The sequence below is a fragment of the Macrobrachium nipponense genome, chromosome 23 (assembly GCF_015104395.2).
Source record: "Macrobrachium nipponense isolate FS-2020 chromosome 23, ASM1510439v2, whole genome shotgun sequence".
Lineage (NCBI taxonomy): Eukaryota > Metazoa > Arthropoda > Malacostraca > Decapoda > Palaemonidae > Macrobrachium > Macrobrachium nipponense.
In genome coordinates this window covers 19,925,064-19,949,966 of record NC_061090.1, presented here as the reverse complement: position 1 = coordinate 19,949,966, position 24,903 = coordinate 19,925,064, and the positions used below count along the sequence as shown (strand labels likewise).

The following is a 24,903-nucleotide window of genomic DNA, read 5'->3' as shown; positions in this document are numbered from 1 at the left end:
CATTACATGAAGGTGATTGCTGTCAATAGGGTTTCCCGTGTCACAGACATACTAAACACCCTCCACATTGCTTCATTATTGATTTTATCATATGCATTTTCTAGATTCATGTTTGGTTCATAAACCTTTTTTCACTCTACTTTTAAACTTCTCACATAATTGTTTTATAACATCCTTGCACCTTCTTCCCTGTCAGAATCCACTGCTCTTATCTTATCAGTCCATCTGTCATCTGTTTAGTCTAAATGCTACCATACAAATTCCATGGAATATTTAGTAACATTATGCAGCTATAATTCTTACACTTGTCAGATATCACGTTTAACTCTATGCATTTGAACCATTTTTCGTCCATCCCAAGTTCCTCGTTGGATGAGTGGTTTTCGCGCTCGGCTACCAATCCGGTGGTCCGAAGTTCGATTCTCGGCTCGACCAACGCGGAATCAGAGGAATTTATGCCTGGTGATAGAAATTAATTTCTCGATTTAATGTGGTTCGGATCCCACAATAAGCTATAGGTCCCGTTGCTAGGTGACCAATTGGTTCCTAGCCACGTAAAAATATCTAATCCTTCGGGCCAGCCCTAGGAGAGCTATTCATCAGCTCAGTGGTCTGGTTAAACTAGGATATGATTAACTTCGTCCATCCCATCCCCTCGTAACCTTTCCCTCATCCAGACATACCATAAACACCCTGGTCAGCCATTAATCATTCACTCACCACCGTATTGTAGCTTCTCGTTAGTAACCTAATCAGCCTCTGGTGTCTGTCCATCCTTCAACTTTTTCATTGTCCTCATCACAAGCATTTTTTTAAAACTTGACCTAAGCTTTTCCAAGTTAGTGTCATTGAGCTCTGCCTCTTTTCAGGAAGGCTACAAGTCTCCAGAATATTCACTCCGTCAACTCAGGAGTACATTCACTCAAGAAGTTTCCTATCCATTGGGGTCTTTTGTTCTTAGAGTCATTTGTTCATTAACCTTTCTGTCTGCATTTAGTTCTTTGGAGAACTTTTCCTCGAAGTTCTCTCTCACTCCCTCCATATTCTATATATATATATATATTATATATATATATATATATATATATAATATATATATATATATATATATATATAGATATTTAATATATAATATATATATATAATATAATATTATAAATAATTTTAATATTATATATATATAAAATATTATATTATTATTAAATATATAAATACTATATAATAAAATATTACCTATATATATATATATATATATATATATATATTAAAAAATATATATATATAATGTCACCATTCTTTTTTTTTATTTTTTAGTGTCGTATGATTTTACTCTGCTATCATTTTTTGCTTCCTTTTTCCAATAATGGAATATATATATATTTGTTCAACAAATATTCGTGCAGGTCAACTGATATTCAGTTTCTTCAGGTCAGTGACCATTTAACCAAGTCAGTCGATAGTTCTTAGTTAGGTCAGTAATAGTTAGAATCAGGGTAACTGACTGTGGAAACTATTTCTTCAAATCGACAGATAACTCAAGACAGGTCAGTTGACTTTCAATCAGCTAATCGTTCAAGGCAGGTCAATTAGTGTATTTAGCCAGGTCAGCAGATAAACAGCAAAGTTTATTTATGAAAAGTTAAGTGACGTGGAAGTCGACCAATATTTGCAAAAAAAATGTATTGTCTTCTAATGTTAGTGTCTTTTAGTTTAGACGAAATTTGAGTTTTCACTTTTGAACTTTTTTTTTCTCTTTTTCATTTTTCCCCTTAGTGCAGCTCTCACAGGTCGTAATGGAGAGGGACCAATTACCCTTCCATGAAAAATGAAAAGATTCCACTTTTATTTAATAGTAACGGGTTACCATAAACCAGAAGTAATTTCTCATGGTTATGTGAATGGATTTTGCTAGTTCTCTTTTCTCGACTTTTTTCTCTCCCCCAGTCAGTCCAAAGCGGCCGTAACGTACGACACTATATATAACTCATTTTTAAACTTCTCATTTTAGTGTTTTTTCATCTATTGCTTTAATTTTTTTTCTTTATTTATCTGTTGTCGGCTAAAGGCTTTCGGGATAAAAGTGTCAGAAGTAGCAATAGGACCACGGGGGGAAAAGGAACAAAGACTATAAACTATGGGAACACAAACCCCAGGCAATGTAGGTGATGTACGATGCTCACCAAAACGCCCTTTGGCCTGATGGCTCCAATAATTCAGCTCCCAAGCACCCACTAGAGGTTGATGCACGCAGCAAACAAGGCGGCACTAACAAGCAGTAATGTAAACCTCAAACTAATCAAACTAATCACAGTCTGACCATAGATCTTGTCCAACGATCGCCAATAGTCGGGTCAAACTATTCTCGGAAATTCTCGCCCCGTGATGAAAGAGGCGTGTGGCAAGGGGGAAAGCGAAAGGGGGCGGGGCTTCGGTTATGTCTCATAACTCGCGGAATTGTTAGTCCTTGGAAATTTGGGATGGCGGGCTTTTCAATTCCAATCTATTTCATTGCAGTAACCTCGGTTTCAGGGATTTCCAGCCACCCCAGGCACCGCCATAACCTAAGTCACAATTAAGAGAGGGTTTCTCTCTGTGCAATACGCCAATGAGTTTTGCGAGAGCGCGCCACGGTGGGGCTGGTGGTGGGGGCATTCAGCTGTTGGTTCCCTTGGTTGTGGTGTTACTAGTATTATTATTATTATTATTATTATTATTATTATTATTATTATTATTATTATTATATTATTTTTTTATGTTCTAGTTACTGTTCCTTATCTTGCTGTTTTTCAGCTATCAACACCACTACTTAGGTTACACGCTTACGATCATTCTTGGTCATTGTTTAATGAAGGAGAAATCCTGTGTAAAGCTAGGCCTATCTCAGTCTCATTTTTACTTGTTAACGACACGAGCACAATCAACAGCACGTCGACATCCTCAATAGGCGTATTGGCCTTTGTCTTCTCCTTCACGCATTCTTTCTCTTAATATATATGAAGGCCCTTTCATTCTAATATTACAGCGACTCAGTACAGGAGTTTCTAGGTCTCTTCAACGATCAATTTCGTATATTCTGTGCATGACCATGCAACCAGACAGCTACCCTAGTCTTATATAAATGAAATCTTACCAGATCTCGATCATTTTAATCAGTTGGAATCTAGAGTTATCATCCTTTTAATCTTTCTTCCTCTATTCAGGCTGTTTTACATTGAGGAACCACACTGGGAAATTCAATCTCCACAGTATATAGGTGTTGATGTTGTATCTTGCTGTTGAAAATGTTGCTCTTAACTCAGAAATTAAGATTAAGAGATCATTTGACGAGACAGAAGACATTAGGCACAAGCGGATAATGCAGAATATGCATTGATATTTCACCACGGTGTATATACACACATATATATAATATTGAATGTAGATGTAGTATTATTACACAATATGAAATAATCATACTTTTATGGAAGATGGCACATCAAGCAAACAGTGAAGCCATGATTTCATCATCCAAGAACATTCGCTTCATCGTCCAATACATCCATCCACACTTTAGAATAGGGCCCCAACCTCCGGCCTCCCATCCCCCTCTCCCCCCCTCCCCACAACCCACCCCGCCAGTGGGACCCCAGAGGAAAACACGATGAAACGTGTAAGTCCAGTGTAACAGAGGGGTCGATAAGACTCCCCAAGGGCGCGCTCTTCGTTAATTCCTTCCCAGGTACAGCCAGCAGCGGAAGGACAAGTCCCTAAAGGAGTGGTAGGGGTCACTACCTACTACAGGTAGGGAATAAGGAATTCATTCTTAAGTCCGCACAAGGGAAGGCTTCGAACTCGAGGGAGAATGAGGACAATAAAAAGGAGGGGAGATATTTTCGGTCTGCACAGACTCGGGAGGATCATCAAGTTTGGGAAATTGAGGAAGAGCAGTAAACAAATGGAAGTAAGGACGATTTTCCTTTTAGTGGGAACTGCGGGAGGTCTTGGAGTGGCTGGAATTTTGGTAGATAGAGCTGTGGCAGTAGATGGAATCATTCGAGGCAGGGAAACCGAGGGTCTTTGAGGTACGATGAAGACCCATGAGCTACTGGATCTGAGAAAGAGCTTTGGAGTCCAGAAAAGGTAAAGGTACTGGATCTGAGAAAGAGCTTTGGAGTGCAGAAAAAGGTAAAGGAACTGGATCTGAGAAAGAGCTTTGGAGTGCAGAAAAAGGTAAAGGAACTGGATCTGAGAAATAGCTTTGGTGTGCAGAAAGAGCTAAAGATCCTGAAGCTACTGGATCTTATGAATTTCTTTGGAGTGCAGAAATAGGTAAAGATCCTGGAGCTACTGGATCTTATAAAAATCTTTGGAGTGCAGGAAGTAATAAAGATACTGGAGCTACTGGATCTGATACAGGTATTCGGAGTGCAGGAAATAATAGAGATCTCGATGCTCCTGGATCTGATAAAAGATCTTTGGAGTGCAGAAAGAGCTAAAGGTCCCTGAGCTACTGGATCTTATAAAGATCTTTGGAGTGCAGAAAAAGTTAAAGATCCTGAAGCTACTGATCTTATAAAGATCTTTGAAATTCAGAAAGAGCTAAAGCTCCCTGAGCTACTGGATCTTATAAAGATCTTCGGAGTATAGAAAGAGTTAAAGATCATAAAGCTACTGGATCTTATAAAGATCTTTGGAGTACAGAAAGAGCTAAAAATCCTGAATTTACTGGATCTTATAAAGATCTTTGGAGTACAGAAAGAGCTAAAGATCCTGAATTTACTGGATCTTATAAAGATCTTTGGAGTGCAGGAAATAATAAAAATCCCGCAAGTCTTAGTTCGAATGAATGATTTCAATGGAGTGCGGAAAGTGGTAAAGATCTGAACAAGCTGCTGGATCTTATGAAGATCTTTGGAGTGCAGGAAGTAATAAAGATCTTGTAGCTACTGGATCTGATAACGAACTTTGGAGTGCAGGAAATAATAAAGATCTCGATGCTCCTGGATCTTATAAAAGATCCTTTGGAGTGCAGGAAGGGATAAGGATCCTGAAGTTAATGTCAGCTTCATCAACAAAGATTGAGTGGTGAAATATGTTATAACTTTTCTAAAGCTGAAAATTCCATAAATGATATATATGCAAAAGGAATAGTTAGCTGTTATTTAGAAAAGCTTGTATGTAAGTTCATAGAAGTAATTGGAGAATATTTACCCCTAAGAAAATATGTCAAATACATATATCATGTAATACACTATCAAGAATTAAAGCACTACTTTAAGAAATTTAGATGAATCCCATTTCCTCAAAATTTCTTTAAAAAAGAGAGGTATTTAAAAGGATAAGAAAATCTCGGGAAGTTTCTTAAGAAATAAATTAAGTACCCCTTTGCTTAACAAAGTACCTTTAAGAATGATTTACCTTCGCTTCCTTCCTTTGTGTAAAAAAAAAAAAAAAAAAAAAAAAAAAAAAAAAAAAAAGCCCCAGGACGGCCAAGGTCTAGACCAACTACGGTCGGAGCACATTCCTTCGAGACCAGCTTCTGGAGGGGGAGGTGGGGTGGGGGGGGGGGGGACTTGGCTATGGGGTAGGGGGAATTGGAGGGGAAAAAAAGTTCTTACCAGAGCCTTGGGGTGTGTGTTGAGGGTGTTGGTAGGGTTCGGTGGAGGGGGAAGTGGGGAGGGGATGAGGTGGGACAAGGGGGAGTAGGGGGGCCTGAAAATGGCTCAATTTACCCGTAGAAAAAATGCCGGGGACAAGTCGACGTTCAAATTTGGCTTCCCAGGGCTAATTAAAACTTGCCTAAATGTTTGCATGTTAGGGACTGTGCGGGGAGAAAAGTGAGCGATAGTTAAAAAAAAAAGGGGGGGGGGCGGGGTGGAGGGGTTAGGTCCTCCCGAAAAAAATCTGGCTTGGGGTAAATGGGGTCGACGTAGTAGCGAGTTGTAGCGAGGGGAAACGAGGGGAGGGAAGAAAGTAAGGGAAAAAAAGAGAGGAAGAAAGTAGGGTGTCGTCCGTTGAGTAATAATGAAGCCCGCCGTTTAAAGGGAAAAAATCACACATCCAAAGGAAAAAAGGGAAAAAACTGAAGGGTGTTGTAATTTCTTCCCAGGGAAATCATGAATCTCTGGTGGCGTATTAATGTTGCTGTTGATTAAAGAAATTCAAAAGTTTTTTTGTTTTTCTTTTTTTTTTTGTACTTCCAAAAAATGAGATGGTTGTCGAATTGGCCATTTTTAGTATTTCGAAAATAATTCTTTTTCATATTTCTATATTACTCCCAAGACTGTAGGTAAATGACCTGATTCGTTTGGGCTTCTCTCATACGTATATCTGCACATTGTCAATAATAATAATAATAATAATAATAATAATAATAATAATAATAATAATAATGATGATGATGATGATGATATAAAACCCACAAAATTACCGTGTATAACGTGTTTACTTATAAGTATTTACATTTTATTTGACTCAACACTCGAGTACTTTCAGGTCCTATCTGTGGCCCATTTTCAAGAAAGTACTTGAGTATTGAGTCAAATAAAATGTAAATACTTATAAGTAAACACGTTATACACAGTAATTTTGTGGGTTTCTTTTTCAATCTTAAAAAACTGAAAGAAGTTTTTGTTTGGTTAATAATAATAATAAGATAGAAATTCACAATACCTCGTTTATCAATATTTTAACGCAATAAGTCAAGGACAGTTCGTCTTAGTCACGTGACTTAGCTAAACCACATCTATTGTACAGAAGCTATAGTAACTTTTGAAGATCAGCTGCTGCTGTTATACAGCCTATATGGTACTTTCATTCAGAAACAGTTACATAATCCTTTACAATCTGTATGGAAAATGCTTTATTCTTTAAGAATACTAAATCCAACATTAATCTTTGTTTTTTTCCATAGGGGCAACACGCGGCCCCGCCACTTCCCTATTAATTATGTCACACGGTAGGTTACACTTTGGTTTCTTCTTCCCATATTGACTGTGAGAGATTTGTCAACAATAGAATCAGTCGGCTCCTTGATCTGTGCAACGTTAACTGGTGTATTCACTGCTGTATTCATATGTTAGAAAATTTTGAAGATAGATATTTCATATTTTTCCCAAAGATGACATTATCCAAGTTATATCACAGGTCACAAAATAAAAATAAAAATAAAAAACTTACAAAAGCATCAGAGATGATTTTTTCTTTGATAGTTTGTGTGTCTGAAGTTTTAGATCTGGATTAAATCATATGTATTTCATGTATATACTTTGTTTCTTATCCATGACCTTTTTTTTTCAGTTAAAAAAGCTGTAGGTCCTCCCCGACGTCGTCGATGATTCAAAGAAGGCATTATCCAAGTTATATCACAGTTCACAAATAAAGAATAAAATTACAACGCTTACAAAAGTATCAGAGAAGATTTGGTTTTTAATATTTTGTGTATGTCTGAGGTTAAAATCTGGATTGAATCATATATATTTCATGTACATACTTTGTTTCTTATCACTGACTTATTTTTGCCTCTTCATTTCCAGTTGAAAACAAATCTGTAGGTCCTCCCCGGCGTCGTCGATGATTTTGGCTACGGTGATGCTCGTTGGACCTACTGGTAAGTAAGGAACTTACTTTTAATTGTAGTTGGAAGTACCTGTTTAGAATTGGGTTACTCATACAAGGGAGGCATTCTTGGTTGAGTGGATTAAGCTGTGCCGTTGGTATAGTGTTAGTGTCGTGGCATGCCACTCAGATGTCGCTAATTCGCGTCTCCCCCAGGCCGATGAAAAATTACTGGCTCTGTATCATGATCAGTTATTGCTGCAGTGTGGGGTCAGCGGTGGGAGGTTGAAACCAACATTCTTTGGGGGCTTAAATATCAAGTCCATGGCCCCTTTGGTGTGCTTGTTCCATGTGAATAGATTTGCGTACTGAATAATACTAATACAATAATAATAATAATAATAATAATAAGAAGAAGAAGAAGAAGAAGAAGAAGAAGAAGAAGCTCCCCACCCACGAGCCAATGAAAAGGCAGTGGCACGACGCCCCCCGCTGCGCCAACGCAATATAAGCAGCTGGACTCACCTTCTCACTTCAGTCCTTCACCCAACTCCGCCCAAGAGGATGTCTGAGGTTTATTCAGACGAAACGTCCGGAAAGAATAGAAAGAATAGAAAAGAAATAGAATTTAACATCAATTCTATCTGTAATAAACTCTACGGGATATACCCGAAAATTTGACTACCCCAACTGAAATTTTTACCAATAAAATCCAATCGTTCTACCTAATTGAGATATGTCAACCTTCGGTGCGTTGCTCACCAGTTTAAGCAACAATGAGAAAGCAATAATTAGAAAAATAGAGAAGAACCTGTATAAAATTAATGCAGCTGAGGCGGCAATCACTTTTAATAAAACATGTTTAAAAGAGGGTTTACTTCCAGCATACAATAATAATAATAATAATAATAATAATAATAATAATAATAATAATAATATAACAAATAACTGACATATGGAGATGAATATAAAAGATAAAAGCTGATAGTGCTTCTTTCTGTGCACTTAACTCTAAATTCTCAGACCATCATGAGATTAAAGAAAACAGTGACATAAAATTGAGGGGAGAGAGAGAGAGAGAGAGAGTGTGTGTGTTGGGGGATATTTCTTGAAGTGAACGCATCACATTGTCTTCTGCCATAAATATTTATATATTTTTGTAATCAGTGGCCGAACCTGAATGTGTTCCCTCTTGTTCGTTCTGTGTCTGTGCGCGCGCTAACGCGCTTGCGTGTGTATTCTCTTAAGTACATTTCAACGTCATTGTATTTTTCGAACACATTGCCTCATAATTTACTAATATGTAACCGATGGGTCCAAACGTGAGAATTAGGCAAGAAACCCCTTACAAAACCCATACAGTTGGTCTTGCTCTTACGCTGTTAGCGCTCAAGCAATATTGCTACCCACTGAGTTGAAACAATTCGGATTACACTGTAATAATGCTTGATGTATTGCAAAGGGTCCTTTACCTCAAACTCAGCTCTTGCTTTTATGTATCTGGAACCGATCTCAGGGTCCAGGTTCGATTCCCCGCTCTGCCAACAAGAATCGGAAGAATTTTTTTCTGGTGATAGAAATTCATATCTCGATGTGGTTCGGATCCCACAATAAGCTGTAAGTCCCGTTGCTAGCCACGTAAACATATCTAACCCTTCGGGCCAGCCCTAGGAGAGCTGTTAATCAGCTCAGTGGTCTGGTTAAACTAAGATATACTAATGTATCTGGGATTGAAACGGGCTAAGAAGACTATATTATATTAGTCGCTTTATCTTGATTATTTCTGGAGAAACTTTAGTTGGACGCAATTTACATTTTGTCCATACCAAACCACATCCCTTCCCCATCACCCTCACCCTTCCCTCCCATCACCCTCACCCTCCCTCACCCCAATAGCAAGGTCCCTTTCCCAGTAAAAGTTATATCTTGATCCTAACTTATCAGTCCTGAGGATTCTCTATGGAAAATTTTGCGTCAAGAAATCCTCTTCTGACCCAAAAAGTATAACTTCTGAAGTCAAAGAATAATTCTTTTTTTAATTATGTACAAAACTAAGGAGAACCTTCGTAATGAAGAATACTACGTAGGAGGTTTGATGATAGATGAAGAATTGATGACAATCTGGAGAGTTCCATTTGCGAAAATAAGGAGGATTAAGTAACATTGAAATTAACGTTCGGAAGTTGTTAGTAAAAAAGTGACATCAAACGCGGACGCTATTTTGCACCTAAAAGCTGAACATTTAAAAAGATAATGATTGATCTTTTATACACACACACACACATATATGTTTTATATATATATATATATATATATAATATTATATATATATATATATATATATATATATATATATATATGTTTGTGTGTGTGTAAGCGCGTGCGCAAATAAAGACAAGATCCACGAAGAAAAGAGAAACGATGGAGATAAGCAAGGCCTTTCGAATTTTTGTCCTTTACGTAGCAGTCTGCTAAGTATAGGACGAGAAGTCGAAAGGCCTTGCAACACTCCATCGTTTGTCTATCCTTCGTGGATTTTGCCTTTATTTATATAATCATCACGTTCCATATTTTCGTGATTCAGTTATATATATATATATATATATCTATATATATTAGTAATATTATATTATATATTATATATGAATATGTATGTATGTATGTATGTGTGTGTGTGTGTGTGTATGTGCGTGCTTATGACCACGTGTGTATATGCTTGTTTATTTTGGTTCTCATATGCGTAAAGAGGTAATGAAAATAAGGAACAACATTTCCTATTTATTGTTTTTAATGAATAGCAAACGTCACGCCAGCTGGTTTAAGATAGCGGGATATTTTGTGTCAAATTTAGGTGATTAAACTCTCTCTCTCTCTCTCTCTCTCTCTCTCTCTCTCTCTCTCTCTCTCTCTCTCTCTCTCTCTGGGATTTTCAGAATCGTTACTTAATTCCTGTTATCTTCCTTTAATGTTTTTTGTTGTAATGTGTTTTGTTCAGGAGGGAATTGTAAAGGAGAAAGTGTAAAGAATATTAGAGAGGAAAGAAAGAAAAACCCTTTCTAGAGTCTAGAAAGTGAGGAGGAAGAGCGTGAAAAATATTGAAGCGGAAAGAGAAAAAACCTTACTAGATTGTAGAGAGAGGAAGGTGAGCGAAAAAATTAAGAGTGAGAAAAACCTTTGTCAGACAGACAGACGAGAACAAAAATAAAAACAAACAGGCTGGTAGACAGACGAGAAAACAATAAAAGCAGACAAACAGACAGACGAGAAACATAAAAACAGACTTGCTGACAGACAGGAGAACAAATAAAGATCAGACAGACAAGCAGAAATAAAGACACACGAGAAAAAATTCAAAGCAGACAGAGAGACATACAGACAGACAGGCGAGAAAAAATAAAAAGAGACAGACGTGAAAAATAAATAAAAGGACAGGCAGACAGACACGAGTAAAAAATAAAATAGACAGACGGTCAACTAACTAGAAAAAAAAAACATAAGATGACGGAGAGAGAAATAAAAATAAAAGCCAGAACAGAAACATACAGAAAACGAGGCAAATAAAAAACCAGATGACGGATAAAAAAAAAAAGACCAGATGTAAGGAAACATTAGAAAAAATAAAAACATAGATGGACGGAGAGAGAAGATAAAAATAAAAGCAGACAGACAGACAGACGAGGAAAAAATAAAAACAGACAGACGAGAAATAAAAGACATGGACGGACAAAGGAGATAAAAATAAAAGCAAACAAACAGAAAAAAAAATAAAAGCAGGCAGACGGACAGACGAGAAAAAAAAGCAAAACACAGACGGACGGACATAGAAGATAAAAATAAAAGCAAACAGACAGACGAGAAAAAAAAAGAAAAGCAGACAGACGGACAGACTAGGAAAAATATAGAACAGACAGACACGCAGACGAAACGCAAAGCACGCCTCCGATTGCCCTCCCCCCCACCCCTCAACTAAGACCCAAATTCCCGTCGGAAGTCCGTAGGAGCGACGTCCTTAACGACCGGGCGAAGGAAGCCGGGTGTTGTCCCCTCCCCCCCTCCCTCCCCTCCACCCCTCCCCCTTTCCCGGGCTGGGGCGTTCTCATCCGACGAGGTATTTCGGGAAATTTTTACAACTTCATTAAGACTGCCCGGGGGAGTCAAATTTCTCAACTTTGTGTTTTTAATTAATCTCCTTACTCGTAATCACTCCAGCTCGGTAATTAGCAGCAGTTTCTAATCTCAGGATCTTCTTAATTAAAAATTGATTTAAAAATAGCGGAGATCACACCCAGGCCCGCTCCCGCGTCGTCGTCGTCGTCGTCATAGTCTCTCTCTCTCTCTCTCTCTCTCTCTCTCTCTCTCTCTCTCTCTCTCTATTATTTGTTTTTGTCCTCTCTCCTTTTATTTCTTCTAAATTCTGCGTTTTTTTTTCTCTCTCTCAATATTTTTTTTTTCTCTTCTCTCTCTTTTATTTCCCTCTATTTCTGCGTCTCTCTCTCTCTCTCTCAATTCATTTATTTTTGTTTTTCTTCTCTCTCTTTTATTCCCTTCTTTCTGGCGTCTCTCTTCCTCTCTCTCTCTCTCTCTCTCTCTCTCTCTCTCATCTCTCTCTCTCTCTCTCTCAATTATTTGTGTCTTCTCTCTTTCATTTCCTTCTATTTTCTGGGTCTCTCTCTCACTCATTTATTTGCTTTTGTATTCTCTCATTTTTATTTCTATTTTCTGCGTTTCCTCTCTCTCTCTCTCTCTCTCTCTCTCTCTCTCTCTCTCTCTCTCTCTCTCTCTCTTCCGTCACAATTGCAACCTGGAAAGAATATCTTTCTTCTTCATTTTTGAGCTGGACGAATTAATAAGTCTCGAGGAAAAGCACCGGGGAGAGAGAGAGAGAGAGAGAGAGAGAGAGAGAGAGAGAGAGAGAGAGGGAGAGAGCTGACTCCGGAGTTAATCCTCGCTGCCCTCTTGGGCCTGTGCAGAAAACATCAGCTGATTTATGCAAATGAGAAGTTCATACCGTAAGCTCTTGTTCCGTGGGGGGTAAAGGGAAAGGGATTCATAGGGGGGAAGGGAGGAATGGGGGAGTGGGGAGGTAGGTGGCTGGAATGACAGAGGGAGAGAGGATAGGACTACTGTGGATGTTGGTTTGGAAACTATGTTGAGTAACCATCGCATTCCATATGATTCACTTTTGGCAGTTTTGCTAGGAGGTCTTTACTATCAACATCAGAATGGAAACGAGAACCTGACGATGAGAGAGACAGAGAGAATAAGAAGATAATAAAGTAATGAAATCAAGTGGTAGAGGGCAAAGAGGAGGGAATAAAAATGTAACAATACAATTGAGGAAATCATGGAGAAGGAAACAAAGTAAAAATAAATCAGTAGGTAAATATGTTTCCTCCGTAGCTCACAATAACTCATAGATGTAACAGTATCCCTCTGCTGAAGTGTCAGAGCCCTATAGTTATCAGAAACATCCCATCCCTCCCCCCCCTCCCCCCCACCCCCCCCGACCCCCAATCCCACCTACCACATCACAACATCCACATACTAGAAGGAGTAACATCATCTGACCTTCCACACATCAACTAGTCATAATGTGTTTATTTTGAGATTTTTTGAGTTGGGTTTAGAAGAATAATTCGTAGTGTTTACTAATATTAACAATTTTAACAATCGTCGTAATAGGCACATCAAACTAAGCAACTAATTTTGTTCTAAATTTGTTAGTCGTATGTACTATTTATATTTTGTCGTGAAATGTGTGTAATTTTAACTTCTTTTTTGCCATATATGTGTTACATGGAGTTTCTCTTTCGCAAAATATGAGTTATTTCTACCTACTCTTTTGCATGATATGAGTAATATATACTTTCTGTTCAACAGAATATACATAATTCACGCTTTCTCTTTCGTGACATATGCTTAATGTACACTTTCTATTCCACGAAATGTGTGCAATGTACACTTTCTCATTGAGAAATGAGTAAAGTACACTTTCTCTTTCGCGAAATATGCGTAATGTACACTTTCTCTTTCGCGAAATGAGTATTGTGCACTGTCTATTTCGCAAAATATGTTTAATTCGCGCCTTCTCTTTCGCGAAATATACTTAATGTACACGCTCTCTTTAGCGAAATATACGTAATATGCCTTTTCTCTTTCGCGAAACACACGTAAGATACAACTGGTCTTTCGCGAAACATGCGTAATGTACATTTTCGCCCTTGCGAAATATGAGCTTTTCTAATTATTTCGCTGTGATGTCTCATCTCCTTAATCAACTTTCGTGAAACAGTATGGAAGCAAATCCATTAAATATGGTCGCACGATTTAATATTTGTTCCAACACAAACTCTCTCTCTCTCTCTCTCTCTCTCTCTCTCTCTCTCTCTCTCTCTCTCTCTCTCTCTCTCTCAGTTATACAAAAATTCAGAAGTGCGAGAGAAAATGACTCTGGTCGCACCCGACTAGAATTATAACTGTTCTGTGAAACTTGACAGCAATAAAAAGTAGTTTATTTTCTGTAATTAAGGAACGTCAGTCTGGCTGAAATTCGGCGTTAGCGCCCCTTAGAGTTTGTTCGCGTTTTGCATTCGCTTTTTGTTCTATAACTTTCCGAGGTCGTGTGGGCTTATTTGCGCATGTATGTTTCTATATATGTATGTATACATTATATAATATATAATGTACAAATAAATATGGCTGCACGATTTAATATTTGTTCCAACACAAACTCTCCCTCTCTCTCTCAGTTATACAAAAATTCAGAAGTGCGAGAGAAAATGACTCTGGGTGCACCCGACTAGAATTATAACTGTTCTGTGAAACGTGACAGCAATAAAAAGTAGTTTATTTTCTGTAATTAAGGAACGTCCAGTCCTGGCTGAAATCGGCGTTAGCGCCCCTTAGAGTTGTTCGCGTTTCGCACTCGCGTTTTTGTTTCTAATAACTTTCCGAGGGTACGTGTGGGCTTATTTACGCTGTTGGTTCTATGATGTATGTAGACATTATATAATATATAATGTTAAAATATATGCGTACTTTATATATGAGTTTATGTACATATATCCGACTTTTCATGGCGAAGGGTACAGCTTTTAGCTATTATTATTATATTATTTTATTATATTATTATTATTGTTGTTTGTTTGTTGTTGTTGTGTTGTTGTTTTTGCTGGTATCATTATTATTATTATTATTTGGAAAAGACTCTAGTCGGGGGGGGGGGGGAAAGAGTATAATTGATGTTTCTAATAGGTCCACAATAGTAAAAATGTGGCGAGTTTTGTGTATAATTGAGACCTCTTAGACATTATTATTGTTATTTATAATAATAGTAATGATTATTATTATTAATATTATTATTATTATTATTATTATTATTGTATTATTATGTATTTTGCTGTTAAAAAGGATGCAGAATTAAGCGAGTTGATTTTATATATGTTTTTTCTATTTCCGTACAATTCGCTCTCAGGCTCAGCGTGCGTTTCTGAGTAACTGGCCATATTCTATTGGGTAATTTTCAAAAATTATAATTGCTGAAAGGAATCTTTTATTAGAACAAGATATCAGTCTCAGGTCAAGCAGGGGGTCGTCGTCAGTGCCTGGTATTATTCCGTAGCGAGTTCATTCGGTGCCGGGTCGTCTTAGTTTAAGGCTGGTATTGGTGCTGGTATAGCATTTGTCAAATGTCAAGCGCTGGAACTTGCGAGGTCATTCAGCGCTGAAAATAATGCTGAAACAATTGTTAGGAGAGGGTGGAGAATAAGATGGAGGAAAATGAAAATGAAGGGAGGTATAGTAAAAGGAATCAAAGTGGTTGCAGTTAGGGGCCGAAGGGCCGCTGCAAAGAACTTTTAAGTAATGAATACAGTACACCGCATGAGGTGCACTGACAGCACTAACCCTCCTACGTGCAACTTGGTAAATAGCGACGCAACGAAACCAATGCGAACAATTCGATAACGGAATCTTAAAAGATAAATTGCGCTTATCCACCCTGGTTTGTTTAACTTTATTTCAAAGCTGGAATCTGTCTTCGGTGAAAACAAAAATGACAGATTTAAATTTTAAAAAACGCATTGTTGGTGATCTACTCAGATCTAGATCAGTCACTTTTAAAGCAGCAATAAGTCCACGCAGAATCTTATTATTATTATTATTATTATTATTATTATTATTATTATTATTATTATTATTATTATTCAGATAAGCTTTTCTCTCTTCTCATTCACCAAACCATAATCGAATTCTGTCTCTACAGGTAACTTATTATTATTATTATTATTATTATTATTATTATTATTATTATTATTATTATTATTATTATTTTATTATTATTCCATCAAGAAACTGTTAGTGTTTCAACCGTTTATTATTACTTCTCACTCCTGTGTATGTATCTCAATTATTTAATAATAATAATATAATAATAATAATAATAATAATAATAAATAATGAATAATAATAATAATATATATATTATATCATATTATTATTATTATTATAAAAATATTTATTTAATATTTCCGTAGGGGGTTAGTTCCCTTAGTGCACCTCATGTGGTGCACTGTAGGCATTGCTTAAGGGTCTTTGCAGCGTGCCTTTCATTCCTTATACCGTACCTCCGTTCCGTTCATCTTCCCTTCTTCCATCTTGCTTTCCACTCTCTCCTAACAATTGATTCATAGTGCAACTGCTTTGAGGTTATCCTCCTGTTACACCTTTCAAACCTTTTTAGTGTCAGTTTCCATTTCAGCTATGAATGACCTCGTAGGTCCCAGTGCTTGGTCTTTGGTCTGAATTCTTTATACAATTCAATTTAAACTATTATTATTATCATTATTATTCTATCACAGCCATCCTATTCGACTGGGTGGTTATTATAGTGTGGGGTTCCGGGTTGCATCCTGCCTCCTTAGGAGTCTATCACTTTTCTCACTATGCGTGCTGCTTCTAGGAGCACACTCCTCTGCATGAGTCCTGGAGCTACTTGGGCATCTAGTTTTTCCACGTTCCTTTTCAGGTATGTTGGGATCGTGCCTAGTGTTATTATTATTATTATTATTATTATTATTATTATTGATAAATATATTAAAATATATTTCTATGTAAAAACATAAAAATATAGTTTAATTATTTAATAAGTTATTATTATTACTCATTTCATATTAACATACGTACAATCTAGCGTTCGGAACCAAACTTAAATGTCATCGTAAGGTAAACGAGCGAAACACAATTGCTAGAGTTAATAAAAGGTGCGTGGATGACATATAGCCACCAGCTTTCTCTCCCGGGGAAATAAAATGCAGCTGACTCCGTATGGAACACGTGCAGAAATTCATCGGAATATGACAGATTTTTTTTTCTTTTCTTTTTTTTTAAACCGTGTGCCTTTGCGGAAACTTAAATCTCCTCCCACATAATATGTGCTGTAGAATCACCTCGACGAAAGCAGTTGTTTCGAAGGGAAAGCTTTATTGTTTACAGAGACAAAACTAGATAAATAAATAATCATTCACATACTTTTAATCAGATTGACGAATTCGATGAACACAATTCTGTCGAGGTGAAATCTTGAATCGACACCGGTGGAAAAAAATAAATTTATAAATAAATGAAGAAATCAGTCACCATGCTTGAATCTTGTTGGTCGAATTGGTCGCAAGCAATTCTGCCAAGGGGAAAGCTTTTGTCGACGCTGGAGGCTTAAACAAATAAATAGCTAAACGAATGAATTTTATAAATAAATATGTAACCACATTTAAGTCGCATCGACAGAATTCGACGAACGCAAAGCTATCGTGGTTGCTAAGACGTCGACTTTTCCGTGACGCAGAACGCACACGTGTGTACATACAAAAAAAAAAAAATGCAAGTTGGTGAAAAGCGATCAAAAAGGCAGCAGGTGCGGGGAGGGCTGGTCTGACAGGTTGGTGAGAGCTGGCAACTGGGGAGGACGCGGCACGTACCCGTAATGGGCTCGCCAAAAACAGATGACGATCGCGCGACGCCCTGCAGAGTTTTGTGACAGCGGCCTGACGAGGTAACAAATTTGAGGCCGCTGCGAGAAATTCTCCCATGCAGTCATTTTAGTCTCTCTCTCTCTCTCTCTCTCTCTCTCTCTCTCCTCAGCTATTACTCCCCTCATTCCTCTGCGCGATCATCGAATTATCAACCAGTCGAAGAACTTAGTAGCTGAGAGTTTGTTGTGATTTTTTCGCAGTGGTTCTTTGTAATAATTTTCGTGTCTCTCTCGGCTCTTGTTATTGATTCTAGCATAAAAAAAATAAAAATTCATCACGCTACCAACTTGTCTACCATTACTTAAAAGTAGGTTTAGGAATCTGGTCTTATATAAGCTGCCCTAGCACCGAAATTCATTCACAAGGACTATAGTCGATTCATTTAAGGTAGATTCTTGCGCCTACGAGACGTTTGTTTGGCAGCCTCTGATTGGCTGGTACCGGGAGGTAGGCCGCTCGCTCACTGTGTCATATTTTCGTCTGTGACTTAGAAAACATGCAGTATGATTATATTTCTTCATTTATCTCACGTTTTCCAAAGGATAATAAAGTTTTTGTCATACCAAAGGATTCGGTATTAATTGTACAACTAAATCATCTTTTCCTGAAACAATTAGATAAAACATAAAGGAATTACAACGAGTAAAGTGAAGAGAAAAAGTTTCAATCTTTTACACCTGTTTTTATTTATCATCGGATTTTTAATAAGTCATACGATCAAGATGAAGTTAAAACTTGTATTTTCATACAATAAAATCACCCTGAATACGCTAGTGCTTTCAGATTTTGGATGCGTGTAATATGTGAAGAGAAAATGAAGAATATAAGAATATATCTTATTATGTTGCAGCCGTACTTGACTCAGCCTAATAGGAAGTCAATCTTTCTTAATTATTTGTTGTTTATTACTTCACTGAGATTATTATTTCATATCACTCAAATAAGTCTCTGGTGTCTCTTTCATTTGAAAATATATTCATAAAATAAAATTAGAAACAATATCTTGAAACAACCTGATTAAAGTTTAGGCTGAGTTGAAGAGTATGAAGTCGTCTTTCCACAGAGTCCAACTTCTTTGCTGGGTCTGAGCTAACGATACCAGATGCATCCATCTGATTATTATTATTTTTCCTTATCAGATATGCCCAGACATACTATATGATATTGGATTTAAAATTTTCGACAGTTATATTGGAAATTCTGTGTATTTATTTTCAGAAAATGTGATAATATAACATGGTAAATATTGTGGAAACTGCAACCTTTTATATCGCTAATTGGCAACTAAAATCTCTCGCTGAGGCGACAAACGCAACGACGACGCCTTGCAGATCTCATTCTCTCAGCAATACCGTCAAACTTGAATCATTTACTGATGCAACTTAATAAGACATATTCTTCATTTTCTCCTCACATTTTACACGCATCCAAAATCTGAAAGCAACAGCGTATTCAGGGTGAATTTGTTGTATGAAAACACAAGTTTTATTTGATCTTAATCGCGTTACTGATGCAAAATCCGATAATAAATAAAAACAGGTATACAGAATTAAATCCTTCTCTTTTGACTTTTACTCGTTGTAATTCCTTTGTGTTTCATCTTATTGATTTTAGGAAAAGATAACTTGGTTGTACAATTAATACCGATCCTATGGTATGACCAACAATTTTCCTATCTTGAACAAGCGTGAGTTGATTGAAGAAAAATATAAACATAATCTTGCTAGTTTTCTAAGCCACAGTAGAAAATAATGAGTCTGAGTGAGCGGCCTACCTCCCGGTACCAGCCAATCAGAGGCCGCCAAACAAACGACTCGTAGGCGCAAGAATCTACCTTAAATGAATCGACTATAGTGATATCACACGTATATATTCACCTTTACTCAGAACTCCTTTGCAGAGCGGTTTACCTTTTTGGTCAACGTCAACCTGATCTATTTTTTACATAAGGTTTTTGTATTATTTTTTTTCAGCATGAAAGACAATGGGGTAAAACACTCATGCATTTTTGAATGAAAAATTAAAATAACAGTTCCGTTTGAGAAATAGATCATTACATCTCTGCAATTTGGAATGGTTGTCATTGCAACTGTTGCTAGCGTTCAACATATCATAAGTCATTACGATTATCAGTGCTGTATTTTATTACTATTATATCATCGTATTTATTAATGGTTGCTCTTGCAGCCATTCCCCATATTATATGGTTACATTTTTTAAAGTTATATTAATCCTCACATCCAAAGTTACATCCACCAATGTGTTTTTCTAATTTTCCGAATTGGCTGAATTATTTCCACAAAAATATTTCCACTGTGCTGATGCTTTATTCATTTAGTCATTATTTTTCTTCGTGCATAGGATGATTTGACGTATGCAATTACTTCCGGCAGTAGTTTTCTGTTTATTCGTATAACCTTCATTGTTCTTTTAATAGAAGGGTTTTGGGCTTTAGCCCCCTCCGTGAAACCTAAATAAATCGGCAAATCAAATGATCATAAAGGAGTAACATATTGAAATCTGTTAATATTTATTTGCAGAGGCAAGAAAATTAATGTTATAAGGAGTCGGATGCCGTGGTCAGTATCTTTTAAGTCCGAAAAGTTTAATGTAGCATTGACAAACCTAGAAAATTCTTGAATGGAATAATATTATTATTATTAATACTTGGTAAAGCAGGCCTCACCCGGATAGAAGATTAAAAGGTCAAAATGAGAAAATAAAATAAAATGCAAACAAAAACTGCTATAAACATCAGAAAAATGAAGGCGCTGGCGAAAGAAATAACCAGTCCAGATGTTAAAAAAATTTTCAAGACAAATATTGAAAGTTTCTTAGCCTTTGGGCAGAAATAGTTAAGTCCCCTATTCCAGGGGACTTAACTATTTCTTCCCAAAGACTAAGAAACTTTCAATATTTGTCTTGAAAATTTTTTTTAACATCTGGACTGGTTATTTCTTTCGCCAGCGCCTTCATTTATCTGATGTTTTTTAGCAGTTTTTGTTTGCATTTTATTTCATTTTCACATTTTGACCTTTTAATCTTCTATCCGGGTGAGGCCTGCTTTACTAAGTAATAATAATAATAATAATAATAATAATAATAATAATAATAATAATAATAATATGATAATAATAATAATAATAATATAAATGGGAAATTCGGGAAGCTGAAAAATATTCCGGCAAAAAAAAATATAGAAAATAAGAGCCTTACAAGGAAGAGGAATAAGAAAATGGGTAATATTTATATATAAGACTAGAAAACCATTTGATGGGCTATTCAAAATTGAGATAATGCTCGTATGTCCTTTAGTTAGCCATTAATATTTGTATCGTACTTCTAGAAACGTGTTATTGTTTCACGGAATATGTCTACTTATTGAAATTCATTTGGATATTTACAAAACTAATATCCTCATAGGACGTCTCGAATATGGATCTGCAAAAAATATGAATATCCTGGAAAATGCTGAAATGCTATGAATAACTGAAGGGTAATTATAGAACTTGGTGAAATCTATAACTAGGAAATTCTAGGACACTATTAATGTACGGAAATTCTAGGACACTATTAATGTACAGAAAGTCTAGGACGCTATTAATATACGGAAAGTCTAGGACACTATTAATGTACGGAAAGTCTAGGACACTATTAATGTACGGAAATTCTAGGACGCTATTAGTGTACGGAAATTCTAGGACACTATTAGTGTACGGAAATTCTAGGACATTTTTAATGTACGGAAATTCTAGGACATTATTAATGTACGGAAATTCTTGGACACTATTAATGTACGGAAATTCTAGGACACTGTTAATGTACGGAAAGTCTAGGACACTATTAATATGTGGAAATTCTTCTAGGAACACTATTAATGTACGGAAATTCTAGGACGCTATTAGTGTACGGAAATTCTAGGACATTATTAATGTACGGAAAGTCTAGGACACTATTAATGTGTGGGAAGGCTAAAAGACTATTAATGTACGGAAAATTCTAGGACACTATTAATGTACAGAAAGTCTAGGACGCTATTAATATACGGAAAGTCTAGGACACTATTAATGTACGGAAAGTCTAGGACACTATTAATGTACGGAAATTCTAGGACATTATTACTGTACCGAAATTCTAGGACACTATTAGTGTACGGAAATTCTAGGACATTATTAATGTACGGAAATTCTAGGACATTATTAATGTACGGAAATTCTTGGACACTATTAATGTACGGAAATTCTTGGACACTATTAATGTACGGAAAGTCTAGGACATTATTAATGTACGGAAAGTCTAGGACACTATTAATATGTGGAAAGGCTAGGACACTATTAATGTATGGAAAGTCTAGGACGCTATTAATGTATGGAAAGTCTAGGACACTATTAATATGTGGAAAGGCCAGGACACTATTTATGTATGGAAAGTCTAGGATGCTATTAATGTATGGAATGTCTAGGACACTATTAATGTATGGAAAGTCTAGGACGCTATTAATGTATGGAAAGTCTAGGACACTATTAATGTGTGGAAAGTCAAAACTATTACTCTACGGGAAGCTTAGAAAACTATAATTATGTAGGTAATTCTAGAGAAATAGGAAGATATGGAAACCCTACTAAGTTATTGTGAGAATCTCTAGAAAACAAGGGACGTCTAAAAGCTTTCAATAACTGCAGGGTATATCTAGAAATCAGACAAACCCAGGAAATTTAAATCTTATGCAACTCAGCTTCATTTTACACAACATCGAATCTGTGTTATATAGTAAGTTTCTTGGAAGACTGATGTAGCTTATGAGTTATTTTTTATCGTAGCTACGTAACTACAAGACTTTTTTTTCTATAAGTTATTAATAGGCTAAAATGAAGATAGCTTAATATTTTAGAAGGAAATTCTTCATTTGAACATAGGTAGGTCTCTAATGTAATTCTTACGATGCTTGGCACTTTATTGCAACTCTTCTTCCCCCAAACATCAGTTGATTCAAGTGATTAACTGGCATTTTCTAGAATGCAATAGGCTTAAGTTATTAAATATTCTCCCAGTCTGTCGTTTAAGTTAATATACTGCGATAGGCTTAAGTTATTAAATATTCTCCTAGTCTGTCGTTTTAGTTAATATACTGCTTGGTATTTCGTTTCATATCTTAAAAACCATCCCAAAGTCAGATCATGCTAGATGATTAACTGGCAACTCGGTAAATGGAAATGAGGTGAGCCAACAAACTAATCGTTAGTCTCATACCTCCCTAGTTTCATGTCTCATATCCTTCTAGTCCAGTGGTCTTCTACCTTTTTGAAGTCATGGCCTACTTTAGATAATCTCCAAATACCCATGGCCCACTACTTCAGATTTAGAATAGGAATGGATAAGTTCAAAATAAAACTTACAGTTCCTGGAACTGGAATTTTATTACATGTTATTACCATAAATTCAAATGATAGATTTTCATAAATTCAAAAAAATATATATAAAATATTTACATTTTTTATTTGTGTTTTTATATATGATTATTTAATTGAGAAGATGATTCGTGGAATAAAATTGTAGCGTCTCTGTATCTCGTTCCCATTCAGTTCTCCTCCTATTCCCACTTTATTCCCATTCCTAGTTTGACTACCCAATTTGTATTTCATTCCCATTGTCCGTGGTCCACCTGATACGATATCAGCCCGTGGCCCACAGGTTGAAGGCCACTGATCTAGTCTCATGTCTCTGTATATATACTCGGTTCCATATCAATTGTCTCGTGAATGTCCACTTTTTTCCCGAGGCGCATATATCCTATAGAGGCGGCGAGCGAAGAAGCATCCTTTCCCGAGTTGAGAGTTAATTGAAAGGAGAGTGTCCATTAGGTATAAGAGAACGTGGAACAAAAATTGCCACCTCTCGTCCCGTTTTCTCCCTTTGATTCGCTGGGAATTCTTTCGTCCGTTTCTTTCTACTTGATTGAGTTTTCAGTTTTTTCTTTTTTTCTTTTCCACTTTTTTTTTTTTTTTTTAATTTCGCCCCTCCAAGAGAAGAAGGTGTAAAAATTACATTCAATTAACAACGACCTGAGAGGCGCCTATGATGTCTGGAATTAGATTTTCTCCAATTTCTGCCGAAGGTGCCGGCGAAAAATTAACAAAAATTACGACTTAATTACCCGATGGGCAGACGCCGATAAAAATGTCGCTGGCGATCATCTTTTCCCATAATTTTTGGCCCCTTCCGGCAACTTCCAGATCTAAACGCCTCTTTAAGCGGAGACTGTGTATCTGTTCTGTTTGCATCAGGTAAAGTCGTTGATAAAGTAAATACATTTGGACGCGCGCAGAAAGACTCCTTCGCCAACTCACGGCAGCTGCAGAGATCTAAAAGACAAAAAAAAAGGTGCTTTATGGCAACTAAAAGTCTTCCCTGTATAATGACTGGGCGTGATTGTAGCAACGGGTGTCACAAATATATGTCTAAGCAGTAATTCAATAAAGCTCTTTCGCTGTGGATTTTAGGAAGGAAAATAATCCCTAATGACTCGACGTATAAGGCGCCAAGTCGTTTCTTAATGCAGTCCGTGTTGAAAAACGAAGAGGGAGGGAGAGAAAGAGAGAAAAAAAGACGAGAGAGTAGCGGAAGACGGTAAAAATCACAGAAAGCTCCAACTTTTAAAAGAAGTTATTCGTAGTTCTTCCAGGGAGGGATGTTAATGAAACCCTTATACACCAACTTTGATCACTGGAAAATCGATGGGGTAGAAAAAAAAAATACGAAGAGGAGAATCTCAACAACATGTGACATTTTACGTTTTATCTGGGTTGCAGTTGGAATTAAAAAGAAAGACTGAGAGAGCATGAGTAGAAGGCTAGCTATTGGAAGGACTAAGGCTTCCATACTATAGCTTTATGAACCATTTGAAACCTGTGCCTTATTTAGCTTATTTAGCTCTGCAAAACCTAGTGGTTAATAGCTCTATTGCTTAATGGAAATGCTAACATGTATTTAGTTTTGTTAGCAAGTTTATAAGCTAGGTTTCAATTTTATTAACAAGCTCGTTGATCTTCTACTAGCCAATAGAGGAATGACTTATTCAGCTTTGAAGTCAATTTGAAACAGTGTTGGGTATCCTAGCCAATGTAATAGTCTAGTAGGAATTTGAAAGGCTAAGAGTTATAATAAGATTTAGCAAACCTCATTTAGCTTTACTAGCCACTGGTTAGCTGTGGTAAATTAGTAAGCTTACTAAGTTTTGCTAACTATTTAAAAATCTAGAATTTATTTAGCAATAATAGCAATTGGAACAACTAGGTCCCAGTATTAATAGCCACTGAAAAGGCTAGACTTATTTAGCATT

General features: G+C 36.6%; 1 long non-coding RNA gene across 2 annotated transcripts in view; it reads left to right on the top strand.

The window, feature by feature from the left end:
* The window catches only part of LOC135196331 (uncharacterized), a 237,010-nt gene that overhangs the window by 173,994 nt on the left and 38,113 nt on the right, over nt 1-24,903 (top strand). For both annotated transcript variants that reach the window (XR_010310383.1, XR_010310380.1), the window contains exons 3-4: nt 7,279-7,386; nt 7,515-7,588. This is a non-coding gene — a long non-coding RNA (uncharacterized LOC135196331). The remainder of the gene's footprint in view (nt 1-7,278; nt 7,387-7,514; nt 7,589-24,903) is intronic.